This window comes from Narcine bancroftii, chromosome 4, assembly GCF_036971445.1.
Source record: "Narcine bancroftii isolate sNarBan1 chromosome 4, sNarBan1.hap1, whole genome shotgun sequence".
Classification (NCBI taxonomy): Eukaryota; Metazoa; Chordata; class Chondrichthyes; order Torpediniformes; family Narcinidae; genus Narcine; species Narcine bancroftii.
Genome location: NC_091472.1, coordinates 175,164,586 through 175,182,281, shown reverse-complemented (window position 1 = coordinate 175,182,281; position 17,696 = coordinate 175,164,586). Strand labels below are relative to the sequence as shown.

Genomic DNA, 17,696 nt, shown 5'->3' with positions numbered 1-17,696 from the left:
TAACAAGCCCCTTCTACCCAGGTTTGAAATGAGTTTTCCTTCTCTTAGGCTGGCTGCCACCAAGGCTAACAAGCCCAGCCTACCCATCCAGTTACACCGTCGAACACTCAGTCGTGGCATGATGTAGCAAACTCAGTGAAAACAGGGGACACCGACGAGAAGATGTCACTACGGACGCAGTAAATTAGGAGAGGCCATTTCCATTGACCTCCTGCCTGGCAGCCCAGACAGTGGCCAGGTGGCGATCACTACACTGAGAAATGAGAGGCAACATACTATGTGTGCACTTTCTTTGGTTGAGTAGGTCATCAGGCCCAGACCTCACCTGCCCACTCAGTCCTTATAAATATCCATCTATCCTCTGGTTTCTTTCTTAAACAGGGCTCAGAATGAAACAAGTTGGGGATAAATTTGACAATCACTAAAGTGCTGAGATGATGGTGCGAAGATAACCTGTGTCCACTCATATTACCTTCAGTCTTCATCAAATTTTCTGCTGGTCCAGTTGACAATGATGATAGGCCAGGTATTATATGAGGTTAGCATCAGCCTGGGCTACTGAAGGATACTACTTAAAGCAGAAGTATGCTGTATTTTGCAGGTGGAAATGCCAAAAAATTGAACTATATAGGGGAGAGCAGACTCCAAAGCTTCGGGCAGTCCGAGAGGTAATTGACTCCCCAGTGAGGACTGGTTAAGCGGCCCTCCAGACGAATAGTCCAGCCTTTATCACCTGGAGGTAGTCAGGCAAGAAATGTAGTACTTTTAATAGTAAGGACTATATGGGTCAGTATAACATCAAGGCCAAAAGGCCTGTACTGTGCTGTATTGTTCTATGTTAAATTCCACCAACCCCTACCCCCCACAATGGGAAGATTAGATCAATCTTCAGAGGCCTCATATTGTCATACCCACTCAACTCCCCAAATCTCTTTTACTAAGGACTCATGCTTAGTGTACTTCATACAACACTGCTACTGCTGTGTATTACAACTTGCACCTACTGAGAGACAACCGTGTGAACCATGGCACCCAAATACATGGCTCGTCACTCACACTTTCCACTTGAAGAGCAGGATGATGCTGAACTAGAGATGACCGAAGCTATCAGGAAGTGAACAGCAAACCACGCAAGAGATGTTGTTGCCCATTATCAGGGCAGCCAATGGTAGTGTGGCTGACACTAGAGCTGCAACTACAACCCCATGAATAAATATCCTCTCCACATCCCAATTTGCCCTCATGCCGCACTCTCCTCTGGTTCGCAAGCCGCAGATGGTACACTCATCCACCTTTCACAGCATAATCCCACCCTGCCCCTCAAACAAAGCCTTAACCAAGTGCCTTTTTATTTCACTAACCCCTCATAAGCAGTTGATGATTCTTCTAAGACCACAAGTTAGAGTATCTGTTACATACACTCCAACGCTATCATTAATATGATATCCAATGGTGATTTCCTGACAATGACAGCACAAACCACCAACATCAGTTTGAAAATTCACAGCAACCAGAAAAATAGGGCAATATAGCCCGAACTTTGTGCCCAGTGTTCCAAAATTCGGTCAGGTTACAACAAACACTCTGTCAATATAAGCACCTCATTCAGTTCCTCACATACTGTATATGAGAGCTTGTGTAAATTAACCTTGTTGATTAGAATACCATCACCAAATGTATGAAGAATAAATGTATTCAAATGTTTTACCCTATTTTCTTTTTGTTTTGAACATTTTATTTATTGAATCATGATGCGTATGTTAAAACATACAATTAATGAATAAAACTTTAAAAAGACAAAATACATACATGATATTTTTTAAACTAATCCCCACCCCCTTCCCTAACCCACCCACCCCAATCCACCCCCCTCTAACCTACCCCCAAAGAAAAGGAAAAAAAAGGAAGAAAGAAGAGATCACATAACATCTAAATTTGTCAGTTAATTACCATGGTTTGGAGCAACACCACTAACGTGTGGGAAGGGGATTTAATAATTCAACCCCATATAATACAAATACAGGCTCCAAGTTTTGCAATAAAAAAGATAATTATTGCATAAATTATATATTATCTTTTCCAATGGAATACAAGCCTTCAACTCCATATGCCATCTCTGGATACTCAAATCAGTCTTATTTTTCCAAGTAATTGCCAAATGTTTTCTGGCCACAGCTAAAGCCAATCTCGAAAGAGCAATTTGAAATCTATTTAATTTCAATTCTAAACTAATCCTCTTAATATTACCCAACAAAAATACCACCAGATCTAACAGAAATTTCACTTTCAAAATAACTTCTAGAAATTCCTCAAGTTTATTCCAAAAGGGTTTCACTGTCTCACATGACGAAGTTGAATGTAAAAAGGAACCTACATCCTCATGACATCTGAAACATAAATCCAAAGAAATAAAACTATATTTCCTAAATTTTTCCAGAGTTAAATATAATTGATGAATAAAATTATAATGAACCAATCAATACCATATATTTACAATTGTAGTCGTACTATCCCTACATCAATTCATCCAATCATCCTGATAAAGATGTATACCCAAATCTTTCCCCCATTTCAATCTCGATCTATGAATATCCATCATAGGTATGTTATTCTGTAGTAAAGCAGACATCTCTCATACAAATCTCCTCCTACCACCCTCAGTAAGTAAAATTTCAAACTTAGATCGTCAAGCTAACAGTAACATATGTCCAAAATTATCCAACAATAAAGCTTTAATTTGATAATAAGAAACAGCCCCAGCCCCAGCCCCAGCCCCAGCCCCAGCCCCAGCCCCAGCCCCAGCCCAAGATGGATCCTGGGGTTACCGTACTCCTATTTATAAGCTAAATCGCATTATTCGCTTGCAGGCGGTCCTTGAGATTGTTACAAACCAAACGGCTCTAGCCGTGCAATTGCTTGCATCCCAGCAGGGTCAGATGAGCTCTGCCATCTATCAGAACCATCTGGCCCTGGACTATTTGCTGGCCACAGAAGGGGGTGTATGTGGAAAGCTTAATTTGACTAACTGCTGCTTAAAGATTGATGAAAATGGCCAAGCCGTTCGCAAAATCGCTGATAATATTCGCACTTTGTCCCATGTACCAGTCCAGACCTGGCATCCTTTCGCAAAATTAAATTGGTTGGACAAATGGTTTGGAGGAACCTGGTGGCGCACCTTATTGTGGGTCATCGGGGGTGTTTTGTTCCTCCTGCTTGTTTTACCCTGTCTTATTCCCTGTCTGCGCAGCCTAGTGATTTCGATGGTCCAGCAGACCATGCAGTCAGTGATAGAGTTTGTGGTGTACGTGACTAACATGATAATTACAAATGCAAGTGTACTTAGAATGATTTTGCACAAACTAACCAATTAAAACAGTGTTAAAGAGGAGGGGAAGGACAAGCAAAAAAGGTATAAAAATCAATGCACTGTATGTATCGGGGCTTGACTTGGCGAGAAGCCAGTTGAGTCCAACTCTGCAGACTTGTAAATAAAGCTTGTCGTGTCACCGACTTTAAAGAGACTCGTGTGAGAATTTGTACTTCTGACAAATATATATTAACGAATATATGGAATCAGTGAAAGAATGGCAATTACAAGAATATATTAACGAATATATGGAATCAGTGAAAGAATGGCAATTACAAGAATTTGATGAGATAAAAAGAAGAATTAAGAACGCAGAAGAAAGAATGAATAAAATGGAAATGGCCATATCAGAATTCGCAAAAAGAGTGGAAAATATGTAAAAAGGAGAAACATTTGTAGATATGGAAGTAAAAGACTTAAAAGATAAATTAGAAGAATCTAATAAAAAAGCTAAAGAAGCACAGGAGCTGTTAGCTCAGAAGATAGATATAATAGAAAACTATAATAGAAGAAATAATATAAAGATAGTGGGCCTGAAGGAAGATGAAGAAGGCAAGAATATGAGAGAATTTATAAAAGATTGGATCCCCAGGGTCCTGGGAAGACCAGAATTACAGGAAGAAATGGAAATAGAAAGGGCACATACAACTTTAGCCCTGAAACCACAACCGCAGCAAAAACCAAGATCCATTTTAGTAAAATTCTTAAGATATACAACAAGAGAAAATGTATTGGAGAAAGCAATGAAGAAAGTAAGAGAGGACAAAAAGCCACTGGAATATAAAGGTCAAAAATTTTTTTTCTATCCAGACATAAATTTTGAACTCCTGAAGAAGAGAAAGGAGATCAATACAGCAAAAACGATCTTATGGAAAAAAGGATATAAATTTATGTTAAGGTACCCAGTGGTGCTTAAAATAGTTATTCCAGGGCAACAAAACAGACTATTCTCGGATCCAGAGGAAGCAAGAAAATTTGCAGAACAACTACAAAACAAGCAGAGAGATGAAGACATGTCTTTCTTTGGCTTGGCTTCGCGGACGAAGATTTATGGAGGGGGTAAAAAGTCCACGTCAGCTGCAGGCTCGTTTGTGGCTGACCAGTCCGATGCGGGACAGGCAGACACGATTGCAGCGGTTGCAAGGGAAAATTGGTTGGTTGGGGTTGGGTGTTGGGTTTTTCCTCCTTTGCCTTTTGTCAGTGAGGTGGGCTCTGCGGTCTTCTTCAAAGGAGGCTGCTGCCCGCCAAACTGTGAGGCGCCAAGATGCACGGTTTGAGGCGTTATCAGCCCACTGGCGGTGGTCAATGTGGCAGGCACCAAGAGATTTCTTTAGGCAGTCCTTGTACCTTTTCTTTGGTGCACCTCTGTCACGGTGGCCAGTGGAGAGCTCGCCATATAATACGATCTTGGGAAGGCGATGGTCCTCCATTCTGGAGACGTGACCCATCCAGCGCAGCTGGATCTTCAGCAGCGTGGACTCGATGCTGTCGACCTCTGCCATCTCGAGTACCTCGACGTTAGGGGTGTGAGCGCTCCAATGGATGTTGAGGATGGAGCGGAGACAATAGTGTGCATACATGAATGTATCCGTATTTAGAGGAAAATATATAGAGTATAGACAAGAATTAATAAGGGAGGGAAATGGAATAGAGGGAATAAGGAGGTAATTAAAAGAGTGACCTTTGTTACATATGAAAATTGAAATCTTTTCTGGGGGGGGCTGGGTGGGGAGGAGTTACGGTCACTGCAAAATCAGCTGATGTTTGCGAGTGAATTCGCAAATCCAAATGGAGAGGGGAGATGTGGTTGTCCGACAAGGGATAAAGGACAACTCAGGAGGGGGAGGGGAGATTGGGGTTAAAGAAGTTTTAAATAGGAGAATAGGGAAAATGTTTGATGTTTTAGAAATGTTGTCTTATAAAGTGTTCAAAACAAGAAAGCAGAAATGGATAAGAAGGAAAGGTAATGATGGAGAAACGGAAAGGGAAGATAAACAAAGTATAAAATGGCTACGCTGAACTATATGACTTTAAATATTAATGGAATACATAACCAAATTAAAAGGAAGAAACTGCTAAATTTACTGAAAAAAGAAAAAATTGATATAGCATTTGTGCAAGAAACACATTTACTGAATTGGAGCACAAGAAATAAAAGAGAGATTGGGTAGGACACGTAACAACAGCGTCGTATAATTCAAAAGCAAGAGGGGTAGCTATATTAATTAGTAAAAATGTGCCAATTAAAATAGAAGAGGAAATAATAGATCCAGCAGGGAGATATGTAATGATAAAATGTCAGATATATTCGGAGTTTTGGGATCTACTCAATGTATATTCACCTAATGAAGAAGATCAAAAGTTTATGCAAGATATTTTTTTGAAGATAGCACATACGCAAGGGAACATATTAATAGGAGGGGATTTCAACCTGAATTTGGATTCAAATATGGACAAAACTGGGAAAAAAATTAACAGAAAGAACAAAGTAACCAAATTTATAATTAAATCGATGCAAGAAATGCAACTTTTGGATATGTGGAGGAAACAACACCCAAAGGAAAAGGAATATTCATGTTACTCGGCTAGACATAAAACATACTCAAGAATAGACCTATTTTTGTTATCAGCTCGTATGCAAGATAGAGTAAGAAAAACAGAATATAAAGCTAGAATATTATCGGACCATTCACCCTTAATATTGACAATAAAGTTAGAGGACATCCCTCCAAGAATGTATAGATGGAGATTAAACTCCATGTTACTCAAAAGGCAGGATTTTAGAGAATTCATTGAAAGACAAATTAAAATGTATTTTGAAATAAACACGGAGTCAGTGAAAGATAAGTTTATACTATGGGATGCAATGAAAGCGTTCATTAGAGGGCAAATAATAAGTTATGTAACCAAGATGAAGAAGGACTATAATCAGGAAACAGAGCAGTTGGAAAGGGAAATAGTAAATATAGAAAAAGAATTAGCAATGAAGGAAGATACAACTAAAAGAAGAGAATTGGCAGATAAAAAAATAAAATATGAAACATTACAAACATATAAGGTGGAGAAGAATATAATGAAGACAAAACAGAAATATTATGAACTAGGGGAAAAAACGCACAAAATTCTAGCATGGCAGCTTAAGACAGAGCAAGCTAAGAAAATGGTATTGGCATCAAGGAAAAAAGACAAACAAATCACATATAATCCAAAGGAGATCAAGGAAAACTTTAGAGAATTCTATGAACAATTATACCAAACTGAAAACGAAGGGAAAGAAGGGAAAATAGATGAATTTCTAACTAAAATTGAACTACCAAAACTACAAATAGAGGAACAAAATAAATTAACAGAACCATTTGGAATAGTAGAAATACAAGAGATAATAAAAAAATTACCAAATAATAAAACACCAGGAGAGGATGGATTCCCAATAGAATTCTATAAAACATTTAAAGATTTATTAATTCCTCCCCTCCTGGAAGTAATCAACCAGATTGATAAAACACAAAGCTTACCAGATTCATGTAAAACAGCAATAATTACAGTAATACTAAAGCAAGGGAAAGATCCACTCGCACCAGAGTCATATAGACCAATATCTTTACTTAACACAGATTATAAGATAATAGCTAAACTATTAGCAAACAGATCAGCAGAGTATGTACCGAAAATGGTAGTTCTAGACCAAACTGGATTTATTAAAAAAAGACGCACAACAGACAATATTTGCAAATTTATTAACTTAATTCATGCAGTAGAAGGGAGTAAAGCGCCAACAGTAGCAGTTGCTTTAGACGCAGAGAAGGCCTTTGACAGAGTAGAATGGAATTATTTATTCAAAGTATTGCAAAAATTCAGTTTACCAGAGAAGTATATTAATTTGATTAAAGCATTATATAAGGGACCATTGGCGAAAGTGACAGTAAATGGATATGTATCAAAGCAATTTAACTTAAGCAGGTCAACATGGCAGGGATGCCCACTATCACCTTTATTGTTCGCGTTAGCTATAGAACCACTAGCAGAATTGATAAGAACAGAAAATAATATAAAAAGGATAAAAATAAAAGACAAGGAATATAAAATCAGTTTATTTGCGGATGATGTTATAGTATACTTAACAGAACCAGAACTATCAATAAAAGAATTATATAAGAAATTGAAGGAATATGGAGAAGTGTCAGGTTACAAGATTAACATAAATAAAAGTGAAGCAATGCCTATGAATAATGCGGATTTCTCAAAATTTAAGAAGGAATCACCATTCAGATGGCAAGTGCAAGCAATAAGATACCTAGGTATACAAATAAATAAAAACCTCGGCCAACTATATAAACTCAATTATTATCCACTAATAAAAAAATTACAGGACGATTTAGAGCATTGGAAAGATTTACCATTAACACTAATAGGAAGGATAAACTGTATTAAAATGAACATTTTTCCAAGGATATTTCAGGCATTGCCAATACACCAGACAGAGAAATTCTTCAAGGAGTTAAAGAAAATAATAAGGAAATTTTTATGGAAATGGGGGAAACCGAGGATAGCACTAGATAAATTAACAGAATGGTATAAACAAGGAGGCTTACAACTGCCAAACTTTAAAAATTATTATAGAGCCGCACAATTAAGATACCCATCAGATTTTTATCAAACAAGGGAAAAGCCAGATTGGACTAGATTAGAATTAGATAAAATAGGGGAAAAGATACCTGAACACATATTATATAAATGGGATGAAAAATTGGTACAATATAGAAGTTCTCCAGTATTACATCATCTACTCAATATTTGGAAGAAGATTCATGTAGAAAGAAATAAAACAAATTATCAATTACCAAAACTAATATTGACGCAAAACAAGTTACTCCCTTTTACAATAGATAACCTTTCCTTTAGAGAATGGGAGAAAAAAGGGATCAAAAGAATAGAAAATTGTTTTTCAGGAAATAGATTATTATCCTTTGAACAAATGAAAGATAAATACAATATAACTCAAGATACAGTGCTGGCATATTACCAATTGAGATCCTACTTGAAGGACAAATTAGGAAGCAGTCTGAGTTTACCAGAGGGAAGTAACTTTGAATATGTGATTACAGATACAATGATAATCAAAAGATTTATAACAAATATGTTTATTAAACTGCAAGAAAAGGAGAATGAGGAAACAAATGGTAAAACTAAACAAAAATGGGAATAAGATTTAAATATAAAGATAAAAAAGGAAACATGGGAGAAGTTATGTTCTGGAACGATGAGAAATACAATAAATACGAGGTTACGTATGATACAATATAACTGGATACACAGGCTATACATTACACCTCAAAAGTTAAATAAATGGGACCCAACAGTATCTGATAGATGTTTTCGATGTAAAAAAAATGGGAACAACAATTCATGCAATCTGGACATGTGAGAAAGTAGAAACATTTTGGGAAGATCTAAACCAAATATTAAATAAGATTACAGAAAACAATATACCAAAGAATCCAGAGATCTTCCTCCTAAGTAACATAAAAAACAAAGAATTTGGAATTGATTTGGAGGATGCACAAAAAAGATTTGTTAAGATAGCTCTAGCTGTAGCAAAAAAATGTATTATGTCAACCTGGAAATCGGAAGATAATTTGAAAATACAACAATGGTATATAGAAATGAATAAATGTATTCCATTAGAAAAAATAACATATAGTTTAAGAAATAATATTGAAATATTTGAACAAATATGGGAGCCTTACATGAAACACAATAGCGAAAACCTACCGGGGACATTCACTACCTAAATTAACGAAAGGAGAAGGAAATTAAAAGAATTGACTCAGTGGAATTTCTTGTTTATTTTTATTGAATGACAACATTGTTTGACTGGTTTAATGTATCCTAGATTTTGTACTTTAAATGGACAGGAGGGGGGAGGTAGGGAGGGTGGGATGGGAGGAGGGAGGTGGGGGGGTAGAAAATGGCACTGTATATATTTGAAAAGGAAAAAGTATGTATCATGGTTAATGTGGTTTATGGTGTGAAAAATTTAAAAAATTAAAAAAAAAGAAACCCTGGCAAATTTCTACAGTGTGGACAAAAGTGTGCTGACCAACAGCATCAGTCAGGAATGAAAACACAATGGTGTAGCTAGGAGAGGAGCAAGGAGAGCGACTGCTCTCCAGAGTGCATTTTTCACAAGTGGCGCATTTGGCCCTCCCGCACTGTACATCTTTCTGTACATCCTTCTGATCCGCGCCTGGCTCCTTCACTCCACCCTCCCCTATCCCGCACCGCATAATCACTCCTTCCAAAGCTCCGATCCATGCCCAGCTCCTTTGCTCCCCCCTCCCCAGCACTGCATATTTGCTCCTTCCGATCTGCGCCCAGCTCCTTCGCTCGCTCCCCCCTCCCTCCCTCTGTAGTGGGCCTGCACCCACGCCGAACTGTGACGTCACCTGAAGGCAGTGAAATACACCTTGCAATGAATGCTGGAAGTACTCAGAACAGAGTCAATCTTGCAGACTAATGATCATTGATCCAACCCTAACCCAAGGGTCTCCAAAGTCTCCAAAGTGCCCTTGGGTGAGGGGGTCAATGAACACAGAAGCAAGGAGGTCGATGAAACTTGTGGGCGAAAGTAGGGGTGTATCAACGTGAAATCGCGTCAATTGCACCAACCTCTCATGAGAGTTGGTCTAGGAGGCTGCCAAGTTGTTTTTGGCTTCGGCCTAAGCTGAGAGCAAACTGGATATGAGGATGTGGAGTAGAATTACTGTAGTTTGTGTTTTTTATGTAAGGACTTGGGCGGGTAATTGTCAAGGGCAGTGCCCATCACCACCACCCCCCCCCGGACAGAAGCATCCGCCACCACAACCCCCCCTCCTCCCCAGACAGTGCTCGCCATGTGAGACTTTTTTCATGAGTTCCCTCTCCCCCGACTTCAGAACCTGGCTATGCCCCTGTGGAAACACCAGTACCCTGAGCATAAAGCCCTCCAAAAGGTAGTGGATACAGCCCAGGACATCACAGGTAAAATCCTCTCCACTATTGAGTACATCTACAGGGAACGCTGCCAACGGAGATCAGCAACAATCATCAAAGTCCCTCATCACCCAGCACAAGCTCTGTTCTTGCTGCTGCCAAGAGGTATCGGTGCCACAAGACTCACATCACCTGGTTCAGGAAGAGCTGCTACCCTCTACCATCAGACTCCTCAACAACAAACTCAATCAGGGACTCGTATAAAGACTCTTACTTGTGCACTTTATTGGTTTTCTTTTTGTTCTCTCTGTATTGCACTGTTTGTTTACATTTGTTATCGGTTTACAGTTCTTTTATTGGTTTACATGATTTACGCTGTGTACAGTTTATTTTTTTGAACTACCAATTAGAAATAATTCTTCTGTGCCTGCAGGAAAGGAATCTCAGGGTTGTATCTGATGTCATGTACATACTCTGACAATAAATCTGAAATATTTTGCTCTTCCATGTTCAGTGCTCACATTTCTTACTCAGTCCCAAATGTAATTTCAAAGCATCAATCTCCAAATGGGTAATATGATCTGTTTTATATTTTCTACTCAAAACATATTTTGTACCATCATTCCCTGTATAGTTGTCTGTGATAGTAAGACAACTGTATATAGTTCTGAGCTGTGGTCCCACATTACGCCATAATGAGTGAAACCGCCCCATATTGAAATGACCAAAAGTATCCCATATACAAACTTGCCATCACATAAAGAGAGGAGTTTGTTGGAGACACACACAGGAGACTCCATGTTACAATATGAGCTAAACACAATGTGTAGGAGGAACTCTGCAGTTCCAGCAAAATCAGTGGGAAAAAGATAATGGCCCGCATTTGGACAAACTGTTCATCAAGATTGGGAATGTGGAGAAGAAAGCTAGTGTAAAAGATACATGGGTGGGGGGCAGGGGACAGGGGGTGGGACCGAGGCCCATGTGGAATTGATCGAGGAGGAGGTGAAGCATGATGGACAGAGACAGTAGACTGGCAGATGCCAGACCAAGATAAAGAGAGGCAAGCCAAAAAAAGAGGGGTTAGGTGGAAGAAGATGGAATGTACGGGGTGGAGTGGATGATTAGAAGATAAATACTGCCATTGATTGAAGCTGATAAGAAAAGGTGATAATTGTGGTGGAGAGAGAGATGAAATGGAACTGAAGGGAGGGGTAGGGCAATTGTGAGGAAGAGAGCAGAAGAATCCAGTGGGGAGATGAGTGATGGAACCATAGAGGAGGGTGGATGAGAATGGGTGAGGAATGGAGGTGGGGGAGGGAACAAAAAAAAGGGGAAAGAATGGAAGTGGAAGAATGTTACTTTCATTTTTCACGATTAGAGTGGTCAAAGAAGGTAATGCAAGGAATGAACCATACACTTCAAATTCCTTTCCTGATGAACTGATGCTCCAGAAGGCATCAGTAAAATGTGAATATCAAACTTTTGTGAGCTTATGCACAGTCTTAAAACTTGTAAGAATTCAAGTATAACAAACATGCTGGGGAGGCGGAGATTTGCACTCTTTACTAGTCATCAGCCACTGGTGGGTTTAGGGGATTACTACCTTTCAGTAGTTTTTTTTTGGGGGGGGGTTTAATTATTTTTTTTTTATTTTTTTTTAAACTTTTTTCTTAGTTTTTAATTTGTGATTTTTTTTATTGGTGGGCCTATATACGTCGATTTGAGTTTTTATATGAAGATATGCTGAAGATCCAGCTGCGCTGGGTGGGTCATGTCTCCAGAATGGAGGACCATCGCCTTCCCAAGATCGTGTTATATGGCGAGCTCTCCACTGGCCACCGTGACAGAGGTGCACCAAAGAAAAGGTACAAGGACTGCCTAAAGAAATCTCTTGGTGCCTGCCACATTGACCACCGCCAGTGGGCTGATATCGCCTCAAACCGTGCATCTTGGCGCCTCACAGTTTGGCGGGCAGCAACCTCCTTTGAAGAAGACCGCAGAGCCCACCTCACTGACAAAAGGCAAAGGAGGAAAAACCCAACACCCAACCCCAACCAACCAATTTTCCCCTGCAACCGCTGCACCGTGTCTGCCTGTCCCGCATCGGACTTGTCAGCCACAAACGAGCCTGCAGCTGACGTGGACATTTACTCCCTCCATAAATCTTCGTCCGCAAAGCCAAGCCAAAGAAAGAAGATTATTGGTATTTAGTAATAATAGATATGTCGAAGTTGAGGTTTGCTACTTTTAATGTTCAAGAATTAAATAGTCCGATTAAACGTAAGCGAATCTTGGCGTATATTAAGAAAATGAAAATTGATATTGTCTTTTTACAAGAAACACATTTGAATGTGAAGGAAAGTGTGAAATTAAAAAGGGATTGGGTTGGGCATGTATATTTTTCTTCATTTAATTCTAGAGCTAAAGGTGTAGCAATTTTGATACATAAAAATTTATCTTTTGAATTACAATCAATGGAGGAAAAGGCAGGATGTATTCTTAAATTGAATTGTAAGAGTTTTAGTGAATTTTGGACTCTACTTAATATTTATGCTCCAAATGCAGATGATGAAGTACTTATTTCGGATGCATTTTTATGTTTGGGTCAAGCTAATGATAATATTTTAGTTGGTGGTGATTTTAATTGTGTTTTGGAACCTTTATTAGATAAATCTCCAAAGAAAGTTTAAAAATCCAAGATGGCAATTCAGGTCCAAGCATTGATGAAAAATCTTAATTTAGTAGATATTTGGAGACATCTTAATCCGACAGAGAAAGTTTTTTCCTTTTCATCATTTAGACATGAATCGTTTTCAAGGATTGACTTCTTTTTAGTATCGGCACATTTACAAGGGAAAATACAACAAGCAGAATATAAAAGTAGGGTGATTTCAGATCATTCTCTGTTATATTTTACATCTGAAACTTCTGATAAAATTCAAATAGTTTATCATTGGAGATTTAATACAATGTTGTTAAAAAATATGGAATTTATTGACTTTTTGAAAAAACAAATTAATTTTTTTTGAAAGAAAATTCTAAATCTGTTCAAAGTAAGTTTGTATTATGGGAGGCTATGAAAGGCTATTTGAGAGGACAAATAATTAGTTATACTTCTAAAATAAAAAAGAATCGATTAAATCAGAGTCTTGAATTAGAGAAACAGATCGATGAGTTAGAAAAGGAATTTCAGAAAGATGTTACAGAAGATCAGAAAATAGAACTATCTAGGTTGAAATTGAAATATAATACCTTGCAATCTTATCAATTTGAATGTGTGATTAATAGGACTAAACAACATATTACAAATGGGGAGAGAAAGCACACAAGGTATTGACATGGCAATTAAATAAAGAACAGATATCGAGGACTATTAATGCTGTTAGATGGAATTCTCTTATTACTTATAAACCTCGTGAGATTAATGATGAATTTTATAAAAAGTTATATACAGCTGAAGGAAAACAGGAAACTGGATCGATTGAATTTTTTTTAACCACAGTTGAATTTACCGATATTAGAGGATGGAGATATTCAGGAGTTAGAAGAACCATTTACTGATTCGGAAATTAAAATGGCTATGCTGGAAAAGCCAAATGGTAAATCGCCCGGTGATGATGGATTTTCGGTTGAATTTTATAAAATTTTTTATAATCTGTGGGGATGTATTATGTCAAGTTGGAGAATATTATGATTTACCTGAGTCTTGTTCTAGTGCTTTAATTACAGTAATTCCTAAAATAGATAGAGATCTTTTGAAGGTATCTTCATATAGACCAATTTCGTTGTTAAATGTAGATTATAAAATAATAGCTAAAGTATTAGCGAATCGATTCGCTAAATTTTTACCAAAGTTGATAGATATTGATCAAACAGGTTTTATAAAGAATAGATATGCTTCAGATAATATTTTGCAAGTGATTAGTTTGATTAATAGATTTCAACAATCTTCAGATCATCCGATGGTGACATCCTTAGATGTAGGAAAAGCATTTGATAGAGTTGAATTTAATTTTTTGTTTAAAGTTTTGGAGAAATTAAAGTTTGGTCCTTCTTTTATTGGTTGGATTAGGGCTCTATATAGTAAACCGGTAGCTAGAGTATTGACGAATGATTTGATTTCGGAATCTTTTAAGTTAACTCGATCAACTCGTCAAGACTGTCCTTTATCACCAGCTTTGTTTGCATTAGTGATTGAACCTTTAGTACAGTTGATAAGACAAAATACACAGATACAAGGTATGAAAGTTTTAGGTGAGGAATATAAAATTAATTTATTTGCTGATGACGTATTGGTGTATTTAACAAATCCAGCACAGTCTCTTTAGCATTTGAAGGAATGTTTAATACAATATGGATGTCTTTCTGGATATAAAGTTAATTGGGAAAAAAGTGAAATTTTACTGGTAAGTGAAGGAGATTATTCAGTTTTTAAGAATATTATTAATTTGAAGTGGACTGATCGAATTAAATATCTGGGTATAATTTTGAATGTTAATTATCAATCTTTATATAAATTAAATTATGCTCCTTTAATGAAAAAAATTAAAACTGATTTGATTAAATGGAAAGATTTACCTATTAATTTAATGTGGAGGATAAATACAATTAAGATTAATATCTTTCCGCTTATACAATATTTGTTTCAATCTATTCCGTATTTACTTAATAAAATTTTTTTTCGAGATTTAAATAAAATGGTTAGGGAGTTTTATGGAGGGGTAAATTTTCGAGAGTAGTTTTGAATAAATTAACTTGGAAATATGAGTTACGGGGATTACGTTCACCACATTTTCAAAATTATTATGAGGCAGCCCAACTTAAATTTATTAGTTCATTGATGGATTTGGTACGGCCTCCTAGTTGGTCTAAAATTGAGATGGCAAGTATTTCTGAATTTGAAATACATCAATTTTTGTTTAAGTGGAATATGAATTTGTTACAACAATATAATGTGCCTACACTAAAACATTTAATGAAGTTATGAATAAATAAAAATAAAATGATAGGTTCAAGGGGTAAATTATTGGCTTTGACTCCATTGTATAATAATCAACTTATTTCTTTTTCAATACATAATCAAAGTTTACTGGATTGGAGATTTAAAGGTGTGAAAAATTTGGGAGATTGTTTTAAAGAGGGTAAGTTTTTATCTTTTAATCAGATGAGGGAAGATGTTGGTATCGATAAGAATTATTTATTTCTTTATTATCAAAATTCGATCTTTGGTAAAATGTATGTTTGGTAGAGATATGATTTTACCTAAAATGACTAAATTTGAGACTTTTCTTATGAAGGTACCAGAGAAGGGTTATATTTCATTTATGTATCAAACATTACAGGATGGTATGGATAAAAAGGGTTGGGATAGATCTAAAGTTAAATGGGAAGCAGATATTGGTTTTACTTTTTCTGAAGCGGATTGGTTAGATATTTGTTATGATAGTATAACTAGATCAATAAATGCACGTTATGCAATGATTAATTACAATTTTTTTACATCAATTATATTTGACACCTGAAAAATTTAAAAAATATGGTTTTAATGAATCAGATTTGTGTTTTAGATGTGGTGATACGGTTGGAACTTTTTTTCATGCTGTTTGGTCATGTATACATTTACATTCTTTTTGGAAGAATATCTGTATAAGATTAAAATAATTTTAGATCCAACAATATTTTTATTGGGTAGTTTGCAACCCCTGAAAGGCTTGGGATTAGATAAGTTTCAGCTTGCTTTTGTACATTTAGCTTTATCCGTAGTGAAAAAATGTATTGCTAGTACGTGGAAAGATACAAATATGATTGATATTAATAGATGGCATAATGAGATGAAATATTGTTTAATAATGGAAAAAATTATGTATGTTTTACATGATAATTATAATTTTTTTATTAATAAGTAGTTGTTATACTCGGAATATTTACATCTCAATTTATATTGATTAGATTTTAATATGTATATTGAACTTTTTTTAATATTCTTTCTTTTTTTTATGGCTCTCCTTAGGAGAATTGGCTGAAGGGGGGGGGGATCTTTTCTTTTTTTTATATATATAAAAAAATGTTCATGTTTAATTGCTGTATATGTCAGATATTATTTGTTTTTTGAACGAATAAATAAAGTTTTTAAAAAAGTATAAGAAACATTATGCACTCACTTTTCAATCAGGCCAAGAAGTGTATAAACTTCTGGGATTATATGCACACTCAATATGAGAGTTTCAGAACCCAATGTGCATCTGCAACAAAATAATAATTCAACAATCAAACATTAGAAATTATTCCTCACATGCTGTGTTTTGGAGACATATAATGTAGAACAACTGAAAATACAGAAATGCTGTAGATCTTTAAATGAACAGAGACTATTTCTGTTCTTGAAAGCAGCTGCACGGGTTCATGGTGATGCACAATCATGAGCAGAACTAACTCATTGCAGATTCAGGATAGAAATCCAGAGGTGGACTGGCTGGTCCAACTAGCTCCAGGTTCCCTCCACCTAGGTGGGTAGTGTCAGAGATGGAGCGAAGTCGCTCAACCTCCTGCGTAAAAGGATTGCCTCTGAAAGCAGCTCCAAGCAAGAAGGTAAGATGATTGACATTGTGCTGTCAGCCCCAAAGCAGCTGGTGGAGCTGTCAGGCTGTGCTCACTCCCTCACTCCGCCCCTTGGACCTTGGACAGAATGGCCAGGACTCTGCAGGTTCCTGGCGGCGGAACCACTTCATTCAATGGGGCCTTGCAGATTCCATGAACTGTGCAGCAGGACAATGGGGCTGTCGGGATAGAGTAGGGCAGTGGGTCAGTGTGGAGCTGATAGGGGGAGATGGGGCAAGAGGAAGGGGGAAATGGAAGAGAGAGGAATGGAAAGGGAAGGGAATGGAGGAGGAAGGGAGCAGGGTGGCGGGGTTGTTGGGAAGCAGATCTCAGTCAGCGGAGTGAAGAGGCGGTCAGGCAGCGGGGCTCAGTCAGAGGAGTGAAGGGGCAGTCAGGCAGTGGAGCAGGGGCTGTCGGGCAGCAGGGCTGTCAGGCAGAAGGGTTATCACAGGGCAGCCACTAACGTGATACACATCCTGCCCCCTTTAGGCCTGGGAAGCCAGTGCACTGCTCTGAGCTACCAAAAAAGACTGAGCTATCTGCCTTTTCCATCCTCCGCATAAAATGTAATTTTTTTTTAAACTTGAGCAGGCGATAACACAGCTTTTGTGCACAAAACCCTCTTATGTTAAAAAACACTGGTTTCTTCACATCATTCTTTGGCTGGAACTGCCTGCATATTAACTGGTCCCTTCATACACTATTTCACCTGACTGACAATAATATGGTCCTCTCAAAAACTCCATATGGTGGCACT

At 37.4% G+C, this 17,696-nt stretch overlaps 1 long non-coding RNA gene across 1 annotated transcript in view; it reads right to left on the bottom strand.

Annotated features, from left to right (window-relative positions):
• The window catches only part of LOC138761262 (uncharacterized), a 161,261-nt gene that overhangs the window by 49,938 nt on the left and 93,627 nt on the right, over positions 1-17,696 (bottom strand). Inside the window, exon 2 of the long non-coding RNA XR_011356220.1 lies at positions 16,504-16,584. This is a non-coding gene — a long non-coding RNA (uncharacterized lncRNA). The remainder of the gene's footprint in view (positions 1-16,503; positions 16,585-17,696) is intronic.